The sequence below is a fragment of the Macrotis lagotis genome, chromosome 3, assembly GCF_037893015.1.
Source record: "Macrotis lagotis isolate mMagLag1 chromosome 3, bilby.v1.9.chrom.fasta, whole genome shotgun sequence".
Lineage (NCBI taxonomy): Eukaryota > Metazoa > Chordata > Mammalia > Peramelemorphia > Peramelidae > Macrotis > Macrotis lagotis.
Genome location: NC_133660.1, coordinates 80611850 through 80637045, shown reverse-complemented (window position 1 = coordinate 80637045; position 25196 = coordinate 80611850). Strand labels below are relative to the sequence as shown.

At 35.5% G+C, this 25196-nt stretch overlaps 1 pseudogene; it reads right to left on the bottom strand.

Moving 5' to 3' along the window:
* Positions 1–15951: 15951 nt before the first annotated feature.
* On the bottom strand, positions 15952–16435 carry LOC141519146 (large ribosomal subunit protein eL21-like; annotated as a pseudogene).
* Positions 16436–25196: the final 8761 nt, after the last annotated feature.

Below are 25196 nucleotides of genomic sequence, written 5' to 3'. Positions count from 1 at the left end.
TTTAGCCTCAGACAATAATTACCTAGCTGTGTGACCTTGGGCAAGTCACTGAACCCAATTGCCTTGCCAAAAAACAAAACAAAACAAGAGACTGAGGGAAGGGTAGGGGTACACATGGGGAGGGGAGGTTCTTTCCAGTAGGAAAAGTCCAAGGTTGAGTCAACTTCAAGTATAAAAAAATTTATTGGTTTGTATTATATAGAAGATCTATGGAGTTGGGAGACAGAAAGGTTAAAAGTAAACAGGACATGTCCTAAACATAATGCTGAAGTCTTTGCAATTTGTTTTCTGTCCTCAGCACCTTTACCTGGATGATGGCTTTACTGCTGCAGGCCCCTATATTTCTGCTCTGTAAGTAATCAAATGTTAAAATTGGAAGGAATCTTTCACATCATTTGGTCAAAACTTTTCATTTTGTTGATAAGAAAATTGAAGCTCAAAGAGGGAAAGTTTTTCAATTATATGACAAAGCCAGGAGTCAACTCAGGTTTTCAATCACTTGGGATCCATTGTCCAATTAAATTGGAAAATAATTGATTTCCCACCCCCACCCCAGTTGATTAGTGAATACCCTTTGACTAAATGATATAGAAAATGATACTCAGGGGTTAAATTCCCCTCCCCCAACCAATCTTTTTGCTTTTATGGTCCTTTCTAATTATACAATTAAAGGCTCCCTTACCTTCAATCTTTATAAAAAAATACTATTTCACTTATTAGAAAGTAGAAGACAATTCATGCTAAGGCATACAGTGTAACAAGCTCAAAATGGGGTCATATTGCTTAGATTTGTAAGTTTTTAGTGAAAATGAACAGCTGCAAAATTGTGTTTGGGAATAAATTTCACTTCGGTTTCTCTTGTATTCTTTTCTTTCTTTTGCTCCTTCTTCTGTCAACTCTACATGGCAAGCGTTAACTCTGCCTGTTCCATCAGTCTGCCCAGAACATTCCTGCCTTTTACTCCTCTCTCTCAATCAATGCTGGAAAGGGTCTGATAGCATTTACATGCTTATTGAAACTCCCTCACATCAATGTGTTACCTCTCCTAGGTGTCTGCAATTTTTAATTTTTTCAGAAAAGAATTCAAATAAACTTTTATTGAGTAGGGTTTATCTATGGATGTCATGTTTAATAACTGACTCTCCAAAAATAAATGTCTGTAAGACACACTTTTGAGTTCAGTCTGTATTTTTACTATTTTCTCTATGACTTCCTTAGGTCTAGACAAACAGCAACACATAAATCGAGCCCTGATTGTAAAATTTGCTGAGTTCCAAAGTGAAAATTTTCATATTGAAAGTTTAACAATTAACTCTCATTAGCTGGCTCAAGCTGGTTCTAGGACACCCCTGGTTTAAAGGACCTTTAACAAAAAAGTTTCTTTTATCTCTAATTGACAAGGAGGAAAGAAGAAATAGAACTAGAGGACTACTTGAAAGAATGAGGAGACAAGCAGGATTTAAAAATAAACTAACGGGAATAAATCACCTGGGTTATTGAGGAAGAAGTTAAGAAATGCAGAGTTAAACAGAGCATTGAAATATTTTGCGTTAATTCATAAATGTCATAGTTACAATTTTTGTGCACATTTCCCCAACAAATTAGGATATAAGGCAAGAAATTTTTTATTTTTTGTTTTGCATCCCCAACCTAGTATCTTGCCCAGAGTAGAAATTGAATTATTTTTTTAATTACCCTTAATTGAATTGTGGAATTAAAGTCTGTCTCTACAATGACAAAATATAGACAATTCCCAATACAGGTTATAATCTTCAAAATTAAATCTCTCTGAAATGAAAAAAAATTCATATTCTTTTAAAAAGAATTGTACAAAATCAGTTTAAAATATAGAACAGCTTCTCTTTTGCATTGCCTGTCTATTCTTTTTTAAAAAGAAGCTTTAATTCATAGAAGAATGTCAAAGCTAGAAGAGATATAGATGATCACTTGATCCAGACTTCTCATTTTCCAAATGAGAAAGTTAGTGACTTTCAGAGGTTAAGCAATTTATCCAGAGTAACATAGCTAATAAATGACACAGCTTGACTTGAACCTGACAGGAATCTAGGTCTCATGATTGACTGTTTGTTTGATCAGGCCTCTTAACTTTGATCCAATACTCAGTTTAAATAATTCCAAATATTTTCATAGGCAGGAACCATGGTAGTATATTTTCAAATTAGTTAGTACCTCATGGAAGGTATCACAATAGTAGTAGAATAATTTGCCTAGGGAAAAATTGCGAGCACAAGTTTTTACTGAAAAGGAAGTCAACAATCATATTTCATAGATTTAAAGAGGGGGGTAGCATTTACTCCACTCCTTTCATTTTACAGATAAGGAAACTGAGTCTGATAGAGGTGAAGTGATTTTGCCTCAGGCCACCCAAGGAGTGAGAGAACAAGAATTCTAACTCAGGTCCTGTGACATTGTCCCCTTGTGAACTTTTTACAAAGTTCCTTTTTCTGAGAAAAAATTAAGTAAGCAATTTAAAACTATATCTGTGTACACAAAAGCATATACCACACACACAAGGGAACTAGAGTAGGCAAAGGAGTCTAAGCCAAGCTAGGATTACATCAGCCTCCCTAATTGTCCTTTGTCTTTTGAAAAAAAGAATCAGTTAATTCCTTCTCATACTCTGTTCTGAACACTGCCAGTTTTCCCCAAATCCTATATGTCATACTCACCCACTTATTCTTACCCCATACTAAGCAGCACACCTTTCCCCTTCCTTCTCCTACCCTTTAATCTAGTCCTTGAATCCTTTATGTCATGTTTGCTAATCTTTCTTCTAAAACAGTCTGAGAACTAGAGGAGATTATACTGGTAGAAGGTCGAGAAATATTTTGTTTGTTGGGGTGGAGAGAAAGAACTAGGAAAAATTTGTAGAAATCACAGAGAATCAGAGTAAGGAATGAAATAAGGGTAAAACTTGCCAAAAATTACAATTTTCTAAAACTAGTATCAACTACAGGGAAGCTAGATAGGGGCAGTGACTAGAGTACTGGGCTTGGTGTCAGAAGGACATATCTTCCTGAGTTCAAATTTATTTTCAAGCACATACTTTAATATGTGACCTTGGACAAGTCATTTAACGTTCTTTGCCTCAGTTTCCTCATATATTAAAAGAAATATGACAAACCTGTCTGGTATCTTTGGAAAACTCCCAAACGGAGTCAAAAGAGTTGGACCTGACTGAATAACAGATCTAAGAATGAAACAAGGAAAAAATGGAATAATCAAAAGCTAGAATGGCCTGCCACATAAGTTGTGTGTTCCCTCTTGTTGATTGTGCTGTACAATGATTTTTGTTCAGACTTTGGTTGAAGAAACCAGCCTCTGAGGTCTCCTCCAACACTGAAATTCTTTGAGCTGATATAACAACAATAAAGATATGCTAATGGTATAACATAATCACTTTTCCAGGGAAAATTGAATTGTTAAGTTTATATTGGCCATAAACCAGAAGTGTGGTGGAGCTAGCTTGTGCTAGCTGGAGAGAGCCAATTATTAAACGTTCAGTATGCACATTTTCACCCTGGAAATCACCAAATCCTACAACCAGGTTTGGATTTGTGGCTTTGTTGACTGTCTAGACCTAAGGAAATAATGGAAAAGATGTTAATATTTCAGACTGAATATAAATGTGTGTATGTATACATTTATTTGTGGAGAATCATCATGAAATATGAAAAACATTGTTTGCAAAATTGGACATTCTATAAGCATAGACTCCAAAACTCATTTTAAAAAAGCATCACATCAGGCAACAGCTCTATTGTAAAATGGAATTTCTCCATTCTTGCCATTTGTCCCCTCTGGGCTAAGACCAACTCTTGGACTGCTCTTCCCAGTGTTGGTAGGCAGAACCTTTCTAAGTCACTCCCTCCCTTTGAGAGTGCCTTTGGATGAGCATCAAATAACCAAATATAATTCTTCCCCAAGGACTGGGTACCTTCAGGCCCTCCCTTGTGCTATACTTCTATAGTATCCTTCAAATACTCAATCTCCCCTACATTTTTCTTCAGTTATATACTCTCTTATATATGTTGTTCCTCCATTTGGAGTATAAGTTTCTTAAGAATAGATACAGTTTCTCTTTTTAGTTGAATATACATTGTTTAGCATTTAGGAAACACTTAAGGCTCCCTCTTTCCCCAATTCATTCATCAAATGAATGCCAAAAATCCATTGGACCTTACCTTCTGACATTGGACCTTACCTTAGCTACTTCTGGGATACCCCAAGGACCACTTGATTTTTCTATCTGCTTTACACTTCTAACCTTCAGATGGCTCAGACTTTTTATCCTCCTTTTAGCTGAATTCCCTTACAGGTGTTCTTTCCCCCACTTAAATCTGAGCTTCCTGAGAACTGAAACTATATTGCTTTTCTAGTTATAATCACAACATTTATTACAATGCTTGGTACTTGGTAAGTATGCAATAACACTTTTTCATTATTTGATTCAATCAAATTTATGAAAGAATGATATTGCCTGTAATCTAAAGGGCAAAGTATATTACATCATAATTTTATCAATTACTTAATATAAAGATCATTCAATAAATATATGAGCAGAAAGGCATGAAGACTGGCTGATCATGGAGCAAGATTATGGAATGGCAGAGACACAGACTTAATGGTTTACTAGCTTCCACAGAATGCTAAAAACACTTAGAAGATGGTCTCAAGAATAATTTATAGAAAATATATGGGAAGTTATGGACTAGATTTGTGCTGGTGATGTGTGCAGGTGCTAAAAGATGATATGAACTCATAGAGAGAATGCCTATACTAATGAGATCACAGATCCATTTAAACAGAATCAATTATTCTTTTGGATGTGCTTGATCAACTAACCTCAACTGACTACCTGGTTGAAAAAACCTTGAAAGAGGTTTTTCTTTTACACTTCTAGAATAAGTCTAGTGATATAGGTGTGTGATTAAAAAGAATAAACCTAAGAACTTAGTTATAGGTTACACTTAGATTAAATAAAAATCAGATCTAAAAAAGAAAAAGTGATCAGTATTTGGAACAATATGCAGTTTTGATTGATGGGGAAATCACTTTTTACTCTAAATCAGATTATGCCTTGCTTACCAGGATAATGGTGAGCCCATTTTAGTCATTTTAGTGAATCTTGGTTAAATGTGATTATAGGATATCATAGTCCCTTCACTTCATCACCTCACCTACCTCTCTCAAATCTAATTTCGTCTATTACTCTACCCCAAGACCTTTAACTGCTAAGAATTCATGAATTTGTTTTCTCTAAATCTTCTCTCTAACTCTGAACTACTAATACTGTTCTGAGTCTCAAATCTTCCATTATAGAATGGACATAAGTGATCCCTCATATCAAACTCCATATGCCCTGATGCAGACCACATATATTTCATCTTCCATCTAGTACCGAGAGCATCTAAGATGAGAGAGAACTAGGGGCAACTGTCTAAGGTCTCACTCAGGGGATCATGGGGGATAATTGCTCTGATAAGAGAGAATGAACTGAATAGAGCAAACTTTGTCTTGGAACATGGGATATCTCCCTTGTCTTTTAACATATGTGATGAAGATGATATATATGGTATGTGGGGAAAAGGCTGGCACTGGCATTAACACTGACTTTAGGTACTAGAAGATTAACCAAGACAGAAGACAGGAACAAAATATGTAATTTGTCAATATGAAATTAATTCTATTTATAGTAATTTATGTGAACTATTTATCTTTTTTTGCACAATTATCATGTAGCAAAGTAATGGTTATATAATTAAATGTATATTTAATTAATTTCTACTAGTCTTTTAAAAAGGATTATTCACTTAAAGATCAAAAGATCTTTAAAAATTATTGAAAGAAGTTTAAGGAGGGTGGGTTGCAGCCAAGATGGTGGAGTTCTGGATTCTCCAAACAGTCCCCTCCAAAACACTTTTAAATTTCACTTCAATTTAAATTAACACTTCTGTCAAATTTTGAAGCAGAATAGCCAACTAGGTCAGAAAGAAACATTTTTCAGCTTATGACAACTTAGGAGCTCCATAGAAGAGGTCTGAAACACCATGGTGTGTTCAGAACTGGAGCACAGCAAGAACATCAGTCATAGGCATTGGAGATGGCAGCAATAGCAACAGCAGTTTTGGGAGCTCTCAGCCCAGAACAGTAAGGGAGTTGTACAACAAATCAAAAAGATCTTACAGGGAATTGTTTGCTGGCACTGGGGGGCAGCTGGAACTGTTTGACAACTCTATTGCCCAAAAGTAGTTTGGGATTGCAATTCCAGGGTGAAAAAGAGCACTTGTGGTCAGTCACAAGGGAGTAAGTACCTGGTCAAAATTTGAGAGCCAAGAGAGGTGCTAGCACTTATATAGTTGCTGCAGAGCAGGGGACCTGATCACAGTTCCAGGGTCAAGAGAAACAATAGAACTTGTAATAACAGAAGAGCAGGGACTCTTCCTGGTTAACGACCAGAGCACAGACCAGGAAAGAAGTGACAACTCCTTTTCCACTATAATACCAGCTAGGAAGCAATAAAAACTTACAGACTCCCACAACTGACTTGGAAACAAGCAGCACAAAAAAGCTGGAAGTTTGGGACGCCTCCCTATCTCCAAGTGAGCAGGCAGACCCAACTTGAGCATAAAGTTCAAAATCAAGAAAACGTTTGTGAAAATGAGCAAATAATAGAAAAGGAGCCATAGCCATAAAAAACCCTATTACTTAGCAGAGAAAATCAAGACAATATTTTGAAATCATCTACAAGCAAAACCTAAGAGAAGAATGCTCATTTGATTCAAAGTCAGTAAGAATTCCCAGAAGAGTTAAAGAAATAGGAATGGTAGAGGAAAAATTGAGAAAGAAATGAGAGTGATACAAAGAAATTAAGGAAAGAGAACTAGCAGCTTGGTAAAATAGGCACAAAAATATTGAAGAAAATCATCTTAAAAAACAAATATTTGCTGGCCAAAAGGATTTCTTTAAAGGCAGAATTGGCCAAATGGAGATAAAGAACAAAAACTCAGTGAAGAAAGTAATTCCTTTAAAATTAAAATTGGGCACATAGCAGATAATGACTATATAAAACTTTAAGGAGCAATAAAACAAAGTCAAATGAATGGAAAATAGAAGAAATCTGACTTGGAAGTTTGATCAAAGAGAGACAATTTAAGTATTATTGTATAACTTTATATGTATAATTATTATTACTTGAAAGTCATGATTTTAAATAAAAACCCTAGAGATTATATTTTGAAAAATTATGAAGGGAAACTGCCCTTAGATACAGAGGCTAAAATAGAAACTGAAAGAATCCACTGCTCACTTTCTGAAAGAAATTCCAAAATAAAAACTCCCAAGAATATTACACCCAATCCCAGAACTCTCAGGTCAAGGAGGAAATAATGCAAGCAGCCAGAAGTTAACTGTACAAATATCATGGAACTACAGTCAGGATCACACAAGACTTAGCAGATTCCAAGTTATAGGAGTGAAGGGCTTAGAATGTAATATTCTGGAAATTTAAAGGATCTAGAATTATAAGCAAGAATAATTACCTAACAAAGCTGAGTATAATCCTTCAAGGGATGAATGGATATTTAATGAAATATAGAACTTTCAAGCATTCCTAATGAAAAGACTAGAAATGAACAGAAAATATGGCTGAAATACAAAAGACTCAATAGAAACATCAAAAGGTAAACATGAAAGAGATAACATAAGGTACTCAATAAATTTAAACTGTTTACATTTCTTTATGGGACCATGGTACTAATAACTCCTAAGAAATTTATCATTATTAGGATAGTTAGAAGTATACAAAGATAACAAAGTCCAAGTATGAAATAACTATGATGGGATAATAAAAAAAATTAAGAGGTGAGAAAAAGGGAATACTCTGGGAGTAGAGGGAAGGGAGAGTTAGACTGGGAAAAATTTATCACATAAAAGAGATGTGCAAGGAAGAGTTTTTACAATGTTAAGAAAAAATGTGTGTGTGGGGTGAGGATGATAGCCAAAGCTTGAAACTCATAGAAATTGGTTCAAAGGGTGAATAATATAGAAATTCAGGTTGATATAGAAATCTATCTTACCCAACAGGGACGTGGGAGGGGAAGGAAATAAGAAAAAGGATTGTCTGATAAAAGGCAAAGGTCAGAAGCAAAATAGACTTTTTAGAAGGATTAAGGGAGGGAGGGAGTGTTATAGGGAGAAAGAAGGGAGGGAGATAGGGATGCGGGGGCAGGAAAACTAGAATGGAAGGAAAATCAATATTCATAACTTTATGACAACAATCATAACTTTGAATGTGACTGGGATGAACTTGCCTATAAAATAGAAGTGAGTGATGGAATGGATTAGAAACCAGATTTCAAAAATATATTGTTTACCAAAAAACACACTAGAAAAAGAGTTAAAATGAGCAACCAGAGCAGCATTTATTATACTTCAGCTGAGGTTAAAAAAAAAAGCAGGGGCAATAATCATGGTCTCAGACAAAACAAAAGCAAAACCATATCAAATTAAGAGAAACATGCAGAAAGATGGTAAGGGGCTAAGAGGCATCACAGATGATGAAATAATATCAATACTAAACATTTATGCACCAAACGGAAAAGCATACAAATTCTTAAAGGGAAAAATTAAATAAATTATAGGAAGAAATGGACAATAAATCTATACTAGAGGGGGACCTAAACTGGAGAAAATTAAATAGAAAGCTTACCTTTTTCTCAGTTGAACATGATACTGTCACAAAACTAACCTTGTATTAGGGAATAAAAACCTCACAAACAAATTGAAGAAAAGCTAGATTAGAACTGCCAGAGTTTAAGAGAAACTTAACATAGCTAAGCAGTTCTGAAAAAATGGTGAGAGATAGCATCACCTAATGGGTTGGTACTTAGAGTGAGGAAAGCATTGATTCTAATCCTACCCCAAATATTTCTGATTTCTGTGTTGTGACCTTAGGGAAGTCACTTAACCTCTCTGTAAAATGAGCTTTTGAACTCAATGGCCCCTAAAGTCTCTTTATGATGTCAGAGCCTCCAAAACTAAATATCTCTCATATCTCACAAATTTCTGGGTATTTGTTTACTCATGTGTTAAGGAGTTACCTAACAATTAGTATCCTAGTTCTAGTCAGCAATATCATAAGTTCCTGAGAATATAGGGATCATATCTATATATTTATTTTGTATTATAATCTAACAAACTGTTTTCAGGTAAACTCAGCAAACATCTGGAAAGTAACTCCTATGGAAAAGGAAATTTGCTAGGCACTGAACATACAAAGAGAAAAATGTAACTATTCCTTCCCTCATTACTTAAATGAGAACTTTAGTTAATGTCACATTTCTTATCAGGGATCTTTCATGCACAGTCAAATTGATTGCACAAATCAAACTTGTGTCCCATTGTCCTTAGTCTGACTTTTTCTCTCAGGGCAGCTAGATGGAGCTGAGAAACTGGCTAAATAATTTAATAGAATCTGATGCATTTTTCTCAACACAGACCCCACTTTTGTCTGGTGCTAACTACACATAATCTGTCCATCACTGAATCTCCCTATACCCATAGCATTGCAGACTCTAGCCTAGCATTAAGTGACTTTCTCAAACAAGTCATCTCAATTTACTCTGTCTCTTTCCAATTCACAGAGTTACTGCTCCTATTCCACACCCATAAATAAACTGCCAGGGCCTTTAAATACTAGCCACTTCCTCATTCTCCTTCATTCACAATGCTGTTCTTTTCTTCACTCTTAATTCACCTCTGAATTTGCTCCATCTCACTGAAATTCAAGTTCTCAGTCCCAGTGAACATAAATGTGATGAGAACCTGATTTATCTTGAATAAACTAAGGAAATTTTGTTGACAGCTAGGAACAGCCAACTACAAAATTGCCATAAAATGTTGGATTTTAAAAAGATTTTAACACTTCCTTTTTTTTTTTTTTTTAGGTTTTTGCAAGGCCATGGGGTTAAGTGGCTTGCCCAAGGCCACACAGCTAGGTCATTATTAAGTGTCTGAGATCAGATTTGAACTCAGGTATTCCTGACTCCAGGGCTGGTGCTTTATCCACTGCGCCACCTAGCTGCTCCTATTTTAACACTTCCTAAAGAAGATTTTTCTTTGGTGAATATATAAGAAGATGGATAGGCCAGGATAACAAAATGGGATAATAACACGAACTTTTATTGGAGAGGATTCTATTTAAAGACTGTTTTTTTGTTCCATTTCTCTCTTCCAAATATTAGAACAATTTCTGTATATCTATCTACAAAGAGAACAAAGATCTAATTTCCTTCATTTCCTTCTCAATTCATAGGTCAAATTTCTCTCAACCTATACAATAGGGTTATAAGTATCAAAGTTATATGGATAAAATATATGAAAACAATTGTAAATTACAGACTACTCTTAATGTAAGTGGCATGGTACAAATATGTTGTCAACTCCATCATCAGTAAACTCTATTCATGTACTTTATAAAATGATCAGTTATTTACTTGAGAATCCACATGATCACTCAGTAACTCCATTTCCTACAAACTTTTGAAAGCTGCTTAGGAGACTGGTTTCCTGAGTGGGCTAAATGACTGGAAGTACGACAAAAGAGTATGTGAAACTGGGGTTCTCCTCAAGTACCTTAACCTACATAAAATCTCTGACTCACAGGATAGAGGATCAGTCTTACAGAAACAATTGAGAAGCTGTTTCAGTGTTATTGTGAAAACTGAAGAGGCATCTAACATATTGTAATACATGGAGGTGGGGGGAGGGGAGTGAAAAATTGGAAACCAGTGGGGGGGGGGGAAACCTGAGGCAGACAGAAGTGATAACATTGGTGGGTCTTGAAAAATAGTCATTGTAGCTGAAAACCATTTGTTTAGCATAGATAAGGTCACTCATGGGTCTTTTCATTCCTCTTTTATATTTCCCCCATGCACAAATGACAATATTTTAGAGTTTAAAAACAACAATAGACATATAATATGATTGTGGATATCTGAAAAATCTATTTGTGTCTAACATTGGAGAGTTGTTTAAAACTTTCTTCTAAAGTATGCAATTTGGATACACAATACAATACAAACATTAAAAACGATATACAGATCCCGAGGTTTGAATGTGGGAAATTTGTTCTTTGTTTTTTATTTATTGTGTCTTGTTTGTTGTAAAGTGATGCTACATAAATACTTGGAGTTTGCACACTTCTGGAAGAAATATTTCAAGCATGCCTATCATGTTTCCTGCTTTATAGAGGTAAATAAAAGAAGTCCAAGGAATGAAGTTCAAAGGTTGTCCACTACTGTTTATGGTTTCCCTGAAGAAACTATGTCACATACTTGTCTCTCTGTAAAACAGTCTTTGCACAAGTTTGAGGATTTGGGGCCACCTTGGTTAACCTACCACATATTAGAACCCAGAATGCTATTACACCTTAAAGACTAATTTTCCTTTCCTCTTCTTCACAACCCATCTCTCTCTTTTTCTTTTCCTTTTCATTTTTTCCTCCTTCCTAATGGCTCTCATACATTCTACTCATTTTCTCATCCCTCATATTCCCACTTAATTGCCCTTCTTGTTAAAAAAAAAGTCACATGATACAGTCTCCTTGGGTATAAAACACTCTTGGGCAAACTTAGATCATTAAATTTCTAATGTTAGGAACTATAGTCCCCTGGGGGGGGGGGGATTCAATCTGGAAAGTGTGGGTAGGTATCCCAAGAATATAGAAGCAAGGTTAAAAGTATCATTTTCCTTATGCTTTGTTAATATGTTCCCAAATATCATCAAGTTAGCCAAAATATAACTAATTTAATATGTTTTACTTAATTAGTTAATTAATTACATTTCTAACCTACCTGAAGCAAAGTTATCATAACAGAGGTGTGATTAGCATATAAAGTATAGACAAAAAAGAATGAAAGACAGACTTTTAAATGTTCATCCAACATTGTACAAGGGACAGTCATTGTACTTCTATGACATGAATCTGTCCATTCTTAGGTTAAACCCTAAATCTGTAATTCTTAACCCGGGGTCCACAAATTCCCAAGGATCCCTAAATAGAATTCAGGTAGACAGCAGATATCACAGAGAAAAAAAAATTTCCATAAATTTCTAACTGAAATTTGATATTTTTTTAAAACAAAATTGAGAGAATATGTCCTAGGTTTCATCAGATGGCTAAAAAGGGCCATGACACAAAAAAAGTCTTAAGAACTCTTCAGGCTTATAGAACTTTAGAACTGAATGAGAACTTAAAGATATTCCAAGGAAGATACTCCCTTCCTTGAAGGTCTCCAAACAGAAGCTGAATGATCATTTGTCAGGTATATCACAGTTGGGACTCTTCTTTTATGGTTTAGCCAATTTGGTTGCTGAGGAGCCTTCCAGCATTCAAATTTATTGATTCTGTAATCTGTTCTTCCTGGGGTATATGACCTTTGGTATCCACCTGTCACCTACCCCCACCTGTGGCTCCAAGAATTTGTAGTATGCAGAGTCTACATTCTAGAAAAGAATGTCTTGACAAATGTTCTAAACAAAGTTAAGGGCAGCCAATGACTTTCAAACCAGTGAGTTAGGGAGATGCCAAGTTTGTTAATATTTTCCCCAGTAGAATGGGCAGATGAGAATAATTTTGCTTCAATGGCAGGATGACTTAAGCAGATACTATGAAGTACTCAGAGTTTGGTTAGACATAGAAGAAGTAAGGTCATCTACTACAACACTCATCCTCTTGGCTTCTGTCTTGCCACTGGACATTGATGATTCTGGAAATGAGAGTGAGTCTAACAATTATACATAAAGCCATCTCACTTAAAACAAATTCACATGCAAGTCAAGACATCAACTATCATCCACTACTTCAAACATCTTGAGGTCCTTTGGTGAATAGTGAGGGATGAAGCATCAAGTATGCATACATTGGTAGCTGTAGCCACAACCCTGTCCTTAGTCCTAGGGCATTGGGTCATCTCATGGTAGCAAAACAGTAGTGAGATTCAGCAAACCCTGATGTGTCTGAGCATCCCTTTTAAAGACTGATTGCATCACTCACTTGCTAATGGGGGAAAGGGCTAGAAAAGTCCTAAAATTGTCTGCTTCACCTAAACCTGGTATAGTTATTGCAGGGGATCACACCCTATGGCTAAAAGACATACACACACATAAGTACACACACATACACATAAGTGGACGCACGCATGCACACACACACACACACACACACACACACACACAAAACTGATCAGCCTAGTCAAATACACTTGGCTCAACATTGTGATGTTATTGGTCTTTGAACACAAAGGACCAACAATAATAATTTATTCTTCCTAATTAAGAGATGAGGAGAATGTAGCCAAGAGGAGTTAAATTGGGCAATATGGTTGCTGAGGAGTTTGCCAACATTCAGATTTATTAATTCTGTAATCTACCTACTTAAATTTAAGAATTTATTTTAGTTGTATTTTGGATTGAAATACAAATTTCATGAAATTCTGATCTAATGAGATTTCCCTTATTGATTTTGTTTTCCTACTATTTTCATTAAAGTTTTTTAAAAAAGCATTGATTGCCATCTATTTAAGTCTGTGGGAGGGGAGACTATAAAAGAAATGCAGAATAGTTCTTTCTCTGAGAAAGCAAGGCTTATACTTTTATGGGAACTTCTCACCTATTGCTTCCACTGTCTCTTCTCAGTGAACATTGTTTTGATGATTCCTCTCTCATCTTTAGCCTCTTCTTATATTGCCTCCTTCCCTGCTATTTAACCATATCCCCAGATTTTCCCTATTAATAAAAAAACCAAACCAGTACTTTCATTTGACTCTTGCATTGCCTCAAACTAATGTCTTATATATTTTGTCATGACCAAAGTCCTCAACAAGTTTGTCTATAGTCATGGCCTCCATTTCCTCACCTCTTAGTCATGCCTCAATATTTTCCAAGTAATTGCATCTAATTTCTGACCTGTGTTCCCCCCCCACTCAACTATAAATACTCTTTCCAGTTTTACAAGTAATCTTTTAGATGTATGCTAAATCCAGTGACATTCCCCCGCCACCACCACCCTAGTCTTCTTTCTTTGTCACCTCTTTTTACTATAATTGATTAGCTTCTCTTCCTGGATTTTCTTTATTGTGATTCTTTTCTATGTTTTTTAGTTTTGGTTTTTTAGTTTTTTTTTTTTTTGCAAGGCAATGGGGTTAAGTGGCTTGCCCCAGGCCACACAGCTAGGTAATTATTAAGTGTCTGAGGCCGGATTTAAACTCAGGTACTCCTGACTCCAGGGACAGTGCTCTGTGCACTGCACCACCTAGCCACACCAGTTGTGATTCTTTTCTAATATGACCATGTTAACTTTGTCTCCTTGTAGAATCACCAAGTGTACCCTGGTTACCAGGTCTTCTCCTTTCTTTCTACACTTTCTCCCTTCATGATTTCATCGGCTCTCATAGATTCAAATGTCCTGTCCATCCTGATGACTTCCAGGTATTTAAAGAACATTCTAGAACATTATTTGCTTCCTATCCATGGTATTTCATCTCCCATATTTGTCCTAGTGCCTATGTATATAATACACTCTCCTCTCCTACTCATTTCCACCTGGAAGAATCACTGAGTTCCTTCAAACCATAGTCATGGGTTACTTTTTTTTTTGTAAATCTTTTATTTCAGTGGAATTCAACAAATATTTATGAAGCACCTACTTTGTGCCAATGAGAACCAAAAGACAAAATGAAATCATCTTTGTCCTTTGGGATTTCAGATCCTAAGAGAAATACAGCAATGAGGCCAGCACCAATGTTTCTGTAGGTTTTCAGTTTGGGAGTTAGTCTATTACTTCTCTCCCACCCTTTCTTTAGGGACTCTGGCAATGTGTGTGTGTGTCAACCTCAATATGTAACTTGTCTACTATACTCAAAACTTCTCTTTTTTGCTGTATCCAATGGTTCCACATAGGGATAGTGTAGTGCTGGAGGATGGAACACCTATGTTTTCTTGGTGTTAACTGTTATGCCAAAATTAGCATAAAGAGCAGAGACTCAATCCATACTTTGCTGCCTCTGAGCCTCAGAGACTGCATTGAGTACACTCTCATCTGCAAACAGAAGATCAGGTACCAACATTCCTTCTACTTTGGTCTTGTCTTGTAGCCTTTTCAAGTTGAAGAATTTACCAAGTTGATGCTGTGTTTTTGCTCAGTGAAGACATTTGATAACATGATTGAAAACATCATGCTAAAAATATAGAAGCAAGGACACAGCCTTGTTTTAATCCATTGGTGACCAGGACATCTCTTCCAAAGTCACCATGATCCAGTGGTAAGACAGAGTGAAGACAACTGGTGATGACTCCAGATGCAATGTATGAACTTGGGATCTTCAGAATCTAACCAAACTCTTAAGTGCTCTACAGCACCTGCTTCAGCTACTTTCATGGCTGTTGGAACACAGTATTCTCATCTGCTCATTCCACCAGCAGAAGACTTCACATGCTTGGGGTTTGAGACTCCCTCATTACCCTCAACCTAGTTTAACCTGCCTGACAAAATGGTTTACTGGGGTCTGGCAGCTGTGTATACTGCAACATCTTGGAGCTACTGATGAGAGTTAGGTACCTAAGGTAGTCATGAAAGTGGAAAGTAGCCCTGAAAAGGGCTTGGCGGCCCTCACACCAGAAGTACTAGTTATCCTGAACACACCCTGTATCCTATTCTTACAAGTATTTTTGAAACAAAAGAGTAATTTACTTTCAGAAGGATGGGACATGGTTAATAAGCTCATATTTGAACCCAGGTATTCAGAATCAAACTCTAGGATTCTTTCTATTTTACTGGACTGCCTTTCTGTGACAACATATAAAATGAAATAAGTTCATCACCTATTACTTATATTTTTTCAAAATTTAGGAAATCTTTTATTGTTACTTTTAAGTCATGAATTCATAGGTGATTGATTTCAACAGTGCAGTTTCCTTGCCATTGGTTCTCACAAAGTGTGCTTCTCTGGAAGAAGCAGGCTGATGTTTTAGTTGAACATAAGTGCCTTTTTCTTTGGCTTCTTTCTTTCTTCTGATCATTTCCCTTTACCTGCTTCAGGAAGCTATCTCTGCTCTTAGAGTGCTTAATATGCTCAATGTGCACATTAATTCTCTTGGCTAGAAACTTGCCCTTAACCTATTTGCTTACAACAATGCCTACAGCATGCTGTGCAACATTGTAGATCCATCCAGTCTTGCCATGGTAACATTTGTGGGGAATTTGTTGCTGAACTATGCCCACATCCTTGATATCTACAATATCACCTTTCTTGTATATGCACAGATATGTAGCCAAAGGGACAACACCATGTTTCAGAAAGGGTCTAGAAAACATGTATCGAATCCCTCTCCTTTTTCCTTTTGTGTTTGTCATTTTGGCAACTCACTGGAATATGGAGGAGCCAGTGGAAAGCCACCTATTACTTTTACAACTGAAGAGATTTTTACATTTAATGCTCAATTACTAAACCTTGTTGACTCTTTCTGGATTGTAACCTTCTTGGGGGCAAGGACTACTTTTTGGTTTTATCTTTATATCCAAAACATTCTATATAGTATATTGAATGGATTTTTTTTAAAAAAAGTTATTTAGTAAACTCTTTCTCATATATTAAGTCCTGTATCTTCTGCCAAGATATATAAATCCCAAAAGTGAGATAACTTTTATTTTCAAGAAGTTGAAACTTTTACTTGGGTGAAATAACACACAAAAGTGTTGCAGTGTAGGATAGATGGAAAATTCCAGAAGTACAAAAAATCTGGCTGTGGTGCCATTGGAAGGCTCAAACAACTTTAAATTATATTGATAAATCTGATAGCACTTGCTGACTGGGGAGAGGCTGAAGTTGGTAAGGTGTGAAGGACCATGACAGATTGTGGCAGGGCAAATAATAAGTCATGATGGGCCTCTATGCCACAAGAAGAAACAGAATTGATCAATCCTATCTCATTTAAATAGTGTAAGCTGTTTGACTGTGTTGGCAGTTAATTCATCAATAAACATTAAGCCCCTACTATATGCCAGCACTGTGCTAAATGGAGAAACAGATTGAAGGGGGAAACATGGGGGATTAGAGAAGGGTACCACCTCGGACGTAGATTTTCCTACCCAGTACAGTTCATTATATTTAGCATACCCTTCATAAATATTCTGAATTGAATTATAGGCTTATAGCTCTCAAGATATATCCCTATGATTCTTTCCAATCACAAAGCAATACTCTTTTATTTTTATTTATTTTAAGGCAGTGGGGTTAAGTGACTTGCCCAAGTTCACACAGTTGGGCAATTATTAAGTGTCTAAGGTTGCATTTGAACTCAGGTCCTCCTGACCACAGGGCTGATGCTCTATCCACTGTGCCACCTAGCTGTCCTGTAATACTCTTTAAGCTGCAGATTGTGCTAAGTTGCATTGATAGAGGAAATTTCTTCCTTGGGGAACTCAGTATACCAATGATATCGCTGATTGGATCCCTATTATTGATACCCTTTTCAATATCTTCCCCAAATAGGAAAAAAGAGCATCTGACTGTGGTTATAGACAATAAGTCATCCATAAGTAGGGTGTTATATTTGCTATTTTCTCTATCTCCTTGCATTCAGTCAGTCATTTTCTATATTTTATTGCATCCTTAGGCTTTCCTCCCTACATGTACTACCTTTAATGTGCACTAACTGGATTTATTTCAGTTATTTCTAGCCAAATGTAATTTGGATTTTCAATATGATTCTCTACCAGAGGCTTTCTACCACTGATATACTGTTAAAATGTTAAAATAGTAGGCTTAGGACTAACATCTAGTGAATAATAGACATTCACATTTATATAAAACATTTATGCAAAGTTTACAAAGTGCTTCCCTCATTAGACTCTGTGAAGTGGCTAAGTCATACAAATATTGCACTATTAAAAAACAATGAAATTGAAGTTCATGATAATAAATCATACAACTGATATATTAAAGTCAAGACTTAAACCCAGGGGTAGGAGATGGGAAAGTATACCTGGATTGTGAAGGTATATTTAGTTACTGAAGGTAATGATGTATTATTTCTTATTGAAATCTTGGAAAATGGAATAATCCAGGCTATTGTCAGTAAATCAAATGATTAATCTAGTAGATTATAAAGGGTTAGAACATAACAAAACATACAATAACATAACATAACATTCATGCAATGTGATATAACTGATATTTCTATTGAGTTTAGAAAATGTAGGGTGTTTCATTTGATCTATTTTTTTTCTTCAACAGCAACCCATTGAGAAAGATCATATGGCTATAGTTCTAAAGTTGAAAGAAACTTCTGAGACTAATTTAGATCTCTTATTTTACAGATGAGAAAACTGAGGCCCAGACTTACTTACAGTCACATAATTACAAAAAATGAGGGGGAATCCCAATTTGAGTCTCTCAGCATAAAGTCAAATAATTTTCCTGAATCTATCAGTTCCTAGTGATTGCCCTACTCCTCAAAATATTACCTCGTAAAACTATTTCTAATATATTGTTTTCTAGGTCATAACCATTTTTAACTTTCTTCAATAAACTTTGTTGTTATTGTTGAATTGTTTCAGAATGAGTCTGTGACCCCATTTGAGATTTTCTTGACAGATACTGGGGTGGTTCACCATTTCCTTCTCCAGTTCATTTTACAGATGAGGAACCAAAACAAACAGCATAAAATAACTTGTCCAGGATTACACAGTTATTTAAGTGTCTAAGGTCAGATTTGAACTTAGGAAGATGAGTTTTCCTAATTTCAGACCCAAAACTTGATCTACTGTGCTGCTTAGCTGCCCTAGCCTTCTGTATGCTAGATTGAAAAATAGATTCCATAGGAAAACCAATTCCATGGCAATCAAATTGCAACTGAATAACTATCAAATTAAGCAAAAGAGAAATTAATTAGAAAAGCAAATAGTATATAGCTGGTGTGTAGAACCAGTATTAAGTTTTTGGGGGCTTTTTTACAGATTTACTACATCATAATATTTCTTTTTTATTATATAAATATTTTATTTGTTTTTCCAATTACAATGGTAGTTTCTACCAATCATTTTTTCTGAAAAGTTTGAAATTTTACAATTTTTCTTCCCTTCTCCCTTCTCCCCCCTCTCCTGTAACAGAAGGCAATCTGATATAGGCTTTACATTTGCATCCATGAAGCACAGATCGAAACTGAACATGGTATGATAGAAGAATCAGAGCCAAAAAAAGGAAGAAAGAAAACATTAGAGATAAGAAAATAACATAAGACATAAGACAAATTTAAAAAATTGAAGATAATAAGCTTTGGTCTTCATTGAAACTTCACATTTCCTTCTCTGGATATGGATGGTATTCTCCATCCCAAATCCTCTAAAATTGCTCTGATGGCATGAACAAATCCATCATGGTTAATTACTACCCTATTTTGTTGTTAAGGTGTATATTGTCCTTCTAGTTCTGCTAATTTCACTCCCCATCAATTCATGCAGATTTTCCCAGACTTTTCTGAAATCCCATTTCTCATGAATTCTTATGAAACAGTAGTAGTGTTCCATCACATGCATATATCACAATTTGTTTAGTCATTCCTCAACTGATGTGCATCATCTGAATTTCTAAATCTTTGCCACAATAAAAAGAGCTGCTATAAATATTTTTGTACATGTGGAACTTTCACCTTTTTCATTATCTCTTCAGGATATAGAACCAGTAGTGGTATTCCTGGATCAAATGGTATGCACATTTTTATTGCCCTTTGGGTATAATTCCAATTTCACTCCAGAAGGGGTGGATCAGTTCATAACTCCACTAACAATGCATTAATTTTCCAGATTTCCCACATCCCCTCCAACATTGATCATTATCCTTTCTGGTCATATTGGCCAATCTGAGAGATGTGAGGAGATACCTCAGAGATCCTTCAATTTGCATTTTTCTAATCAATAATGATTTGGAGAAAACTTTTCATATGACTATAAGCAGCTTTGATTTCTTTGTCTGAGAATTGACTTTTCACACCCATGACTATTTGTCAATTGGGAAATGACTTGGTTTTTAATATAAATTTGACTCAGTTCTCTATATGGTTTAGAAATGAGTACTTTGTCAGAATCACTAGCTGTAAAAATTGATTCCTAATTTGCTACATTCCTTTTGATCTCAGTTACAGCGGTTTTGTTTGTGTAAAACCTTTTTAATTTAATAGAATCAAAATTATCCAATTTGTTTTTATAATATTGTCTATCTCTTATTTGATCATTAAATGCTCCCCTTTCCATAGATCTGACAAGTAAACTATTTCATGTTCTCCTAATTTGTGTATAATATTGTCTTTTATGTGTAAATCCTGCACCCATTTTGATCTTATCTTGGTATAGGGTGTGAGATGTTAAGCTATTCCTAGCTTGTATCATACTATTTTCCAGTTTTCCCAGCAGTTTTTATTGGAGTAAGTTCTTATTCCAGAAGCTGGACTCTTTGGGTTTATCAAACAGTAGATAACCATAATCATTTCCTGCTGTCTCTTTTGCACCTAATCTATTCCACTGATCTACCACTCCATTTCTTAGCCAGTACCAGACAGCTGTATTTTTTCATTAATTCTCTTGATATCCTTGACCTTTTGTTCCTCCATATGAACTTAGTTATGATTTTTTCCTAGCTCACTAAAGTAATATTTTATAAGTTTGATTGGTATGGCACTAAATAAGTAATTTAATTTAGATGGAATTGTCATTTTTATTATATTAGCTCATCCTACCCATGAACACTTGATATTTGACCAGGTTTTTAGATCTGATTTTATTTGTGTGAGAAGTGTTTTATGGTTGTTTTCATAAAATTTCCAAGTCTGCCTTGGCAGCCAGACTCCCAAATATTTTATATTGCTTGAAATTATTTTAAATGGGATTTTTCTTTCTATCTCTTAGTGCTGTATCCTGTGTATTTATATATATATATATATATATATATGTATATATGCATATATACATATATATATATATATATATATATATATATATATATATATATATATGCTGAGGATTTATATGGGTTTATTTTATATCCTGCAACTTTGCTAAATTTGCTCATTTTTTCCAGTAGATTTTTTGATGATTTTCTAGGGTTTTCTAAGTATATGATCATATCTTCTGCAAAGAGTGAGAGTTTTGTTTCTTCATTACTAATTATAATTCCTTCAATTTCTTTTTTCTTCTCTTATTGCTAAAGCTAAAATTTTTAATATGCTATTTAATAATAGTGGCATATTTAACAATAGTGGCATCCTTGTTTCACCCTTGATCTTATTGGGTATGGTTCTAACTTATTCCCAAAACATATAATGCTTGTTGATGGTTTTATACTTTCTTTTTTAAATCAAATTGACCAGAAGTTTATCTATTTTATTGTTTTTTTATAATACTAAGTCTTGGGTTTTTTTAATTAGTTCAATATTTTCTTGCTTTTGATTTTATTAATTTGATCTTTAATTTTCAGAATTTCTAATTTGATATTTAATTGGGGATTTTTAATTTATTCACCCTCTAACTTTTTTAGTTGCTTGCTCAGTTCATTGATCTCCTCTTTCTCTATTTTATTCATATAAGTATTTAGAGATATAATATGGCTGTATCCCATAAGTTTTGGTATGTTGTCTCATTATTGTCATTTTATTGGATGAAATCATTAATTCTCTCTAAGATTTGTTGTTTGATCCACTTATTCTTTAAAATTAGGTTATTTAATTTCAGGTCTGTTACTACAGTTCACTTTAATGTATGTGATTTTTATTGTATCATGGTCTGAAAAGGATGCATTCAATATTTCTTCATTTCTGCATTTGATTATGAGGTTTTTATAAATGCTATATTGACTATTACATGGTCAATTTTTGTGTAGTTTCCATGTACTACAGAATCACAGCTATATTCCTTTCTATCCCCATTCAATTTTCTTCAGAAAAATCATCTGTTTTCTAACATTTTATTTATTTTGTGGTTAGATTTATCTAATTTTGAGAGAGGAAGATTGAGGTCTTTCACCAGTAGAGTTTATGTAACTCAAATGTAACTCATTTAGCTTCTCCTCTAAGAATTTAGATACTATATTGTTTGGTGCATATATATTTATTATTGAAATTACTTCATTGTCTATGGTACCTTTTAAGAGGATATAATTTCCTTTATTATATCTTTTATAAAGATCTATTTTTAAAAAAAATATTTATTTAAGGAAATGGGGTTAAGTGATGTGTAAGGTCACACAGCTAGGCAATTATTAAGTGTCTGAGGCTGGATTTGAACTGAGGTACTCCTGACTCCAGGGCTGGTATTCTATCCACTGCACCACCTAGCTGCCCAATAAGATCTATTTTTGCAACTGCTTTGTTTTAGATAAGGATTGTTACCCCTGTTTTTTTCACTCCAACTGAAGCACAATATATTCTGTTCCAGCCCTTTACCTTTATTCTATAAATATTTCTCCTCTTCAAATTGTTCCCTGTAAGCAGCATATTGTGGGATTCTGATTTTTAATGCACTTTGCTATCTGCTCTTATTTTAAGAGAGAGTTCAACCCATTCACATTCAAAGTTATAATTACTAACTCCATGCTATCTCCCCTCCATTTGCATTTTTCCCCTTTTTTCATCTTATCCCTTATCTCCAGTATTTTGCTTCTGAATATCATATTCTTCAATGTGTTTGCCTCCTTTTATCAAACCTTTCTCTTTTCTTTCCTCTTTTAATATTCTTCTTCTTTCCCCTCCTTTTTATCAATTTTTCCTTCCCTCCTCCTCTCCCCTCATTCCCCTCCTAATACTTGAAAGGTAAGAAAATTTCTAAATTCAACTGAGTGTATGTTAATCCATCTTTGAGATAAATCTGATGAGAATAAAATTCAGGAAGTTCTAACCTCCTTCCTTCTTCCGCCCTACTGAAATAGGTCCTTTGCATCTCTTCATATGATGTAATTTATACCATTCAATATCCCCCTTCCTCCTGTCTTGACTGCCCACCCTCTTTTTAATGAAACATTTAAAAAAATCATTCCATCAAAGTTATGGACTTATCATGAATGTCCATTCCTTCTGCCTAAGTATATCCTCTATAATATAGAGTTACAATTCTCAAGAGTTATGAGAATCTTCCTTCTGGGTAGGGAGTATAACCAGTTTAATCTTATTGGCTAAAAGGTTTTTTTTTCCTTTTCCCCTGTTTACCTTTATCATATATCTCTCGAATCTCCTACTTGAAGACCAAATTTTAGCTTTCTTTACCTCTGGTCACTTCATCAGGAACGATTAGAAGTCTCCTATTTTGTTAAATGTCCATCTTTTCCCCTGAAAGGTAAGACTCAGTTTGCTATATAGTGAATTTTTGATTGTAATTAAGTACCCTTGCACTCCAGAATATCACATTTCAGACACTTTGATCCTTTATTTATTTATTTATTTGTTATTTTTTAATCAGTCTTTAATATTTATTCTCATTTTGTACAAATAATTTTTACATTAATAAAATATTCTTGTTTAAGAGTAAATGAAATACCCCCTCTCCCCATAAATATAGACTTTCGTGAGCAATAAAGTAAAGGCGAGAGAAAAAAATTATAATTAAAAAAATAATAGTAATAATTGTAGGTATGGCCAGGTGGCGCAATGCACGGAGCACCAGCCCTGGAGCCACGAGCTCCTGAGCCCACATCTGGCTCCGTAGACCCAACAATCAACCAGCCATGTGACATGTAAGCCACCCGAACCCCACTGCCCTGCAAAAACCAAAAAAAAAGAAAAAAGTCCCAAAATAAAACAAAATAGTAATAATAGTAGGGGTGGCTGGGTGGCAGACAGAGCATTGGCCCTTGAGCCAGGAGCACCCAGGTCCAAATCTGGCCTCAGACAACCAGCAATCACCCTGCTATGCAGCTCCAGGCAGGACACCCAGCCCCATTTGCCCCCCAAATAATAATAATAAAAAATGTGCTTGTCTTTGCTCCAATACCAACAACTCTGTCGTGGGTGGCTCACATTCTTTATGGTAAGTCCATCGCAAAAGTTACTTCCATATTTTTCCACCATTGCCATTGCTGATTGCAATTCCCTCCTCTCGTATTTCTCCACTACCATGTACTATATTTTCTCTCTCCTTTCACTCTGACTCTGCTGTAGGGTAGCTGAGTAGCACAGCATACAGATCCCTGGTCCTGGGGCCAAGAGGTCCTGAGTCCCCATACCACCCTTTAGGCCCAGCATCCATCTGGCCCTATGGTGCTGAGAGACCATCCAATCCCAGCCCCTTGCAAAAAGTAAAAAAGAAAATGTATTATATCTGACCACTCTCCGCTCCATGGTCCATCCTCTCCTCCTTCATTCACATCCCCACCCCTTCCCCTGACCCCCTCCTTATTACTCAAAATGCCTATAGCCCATTGAGTATATATATGGTGTTTCCTCTCCTAGCCACCTCTGATGAGAACAAAGATTCCCTCATTCCCCCTTGCCTCCCCCCCTTCCACATCATTGCAATAGCTCATTGTAGTAAAGAAAAATGTTATTATATGAAATACCTTGGCCTATTCCCCCTCTACTTTTTCTTTCTCCCATTACATTTCCTTTATTTTTTCTATTGACTCCATTTTTACACAATATTTTATCTTCAAATTCAGCTTTCTCCTGTGCTTCAACTATAAAAGCTCCCTCTACCTGCTCTATTAACTGAGAAGGTTCATATGAGTATTGTCAGTGTCATTTTTCTAGACAGGAATACATATAGTTCATCATCATCAAGTCCCTCATAGTTTCCCCCTCTCCTCCACTCTCTATGCTTCACCTGAGTCCTGTATCTGAAGATCAAACCTTCTGTTCAGCTCTGGCCATTCCAAAAGGAACATTTGAAATTCCCCTGGTTCATTGAAAGTCCATCTTTTTCCCTGGAAGAGGACATTCAGCCTTGCTGGGTAGTTCATTCTTGGCTGCATTCTAAGCTCTTTTGCCTTCAAGTATATTGTATTCCAATCCCTACGAGCTTCCAATATAGTTGCTGCTAAGTCCTGTGTGATCCTGACTGCAGCTCCACGATATTTGAACTGTGTCCTCCTGGCTGCTTGTAATATTTTCTCTTTGACTTGGGAGTTCTGGAACAT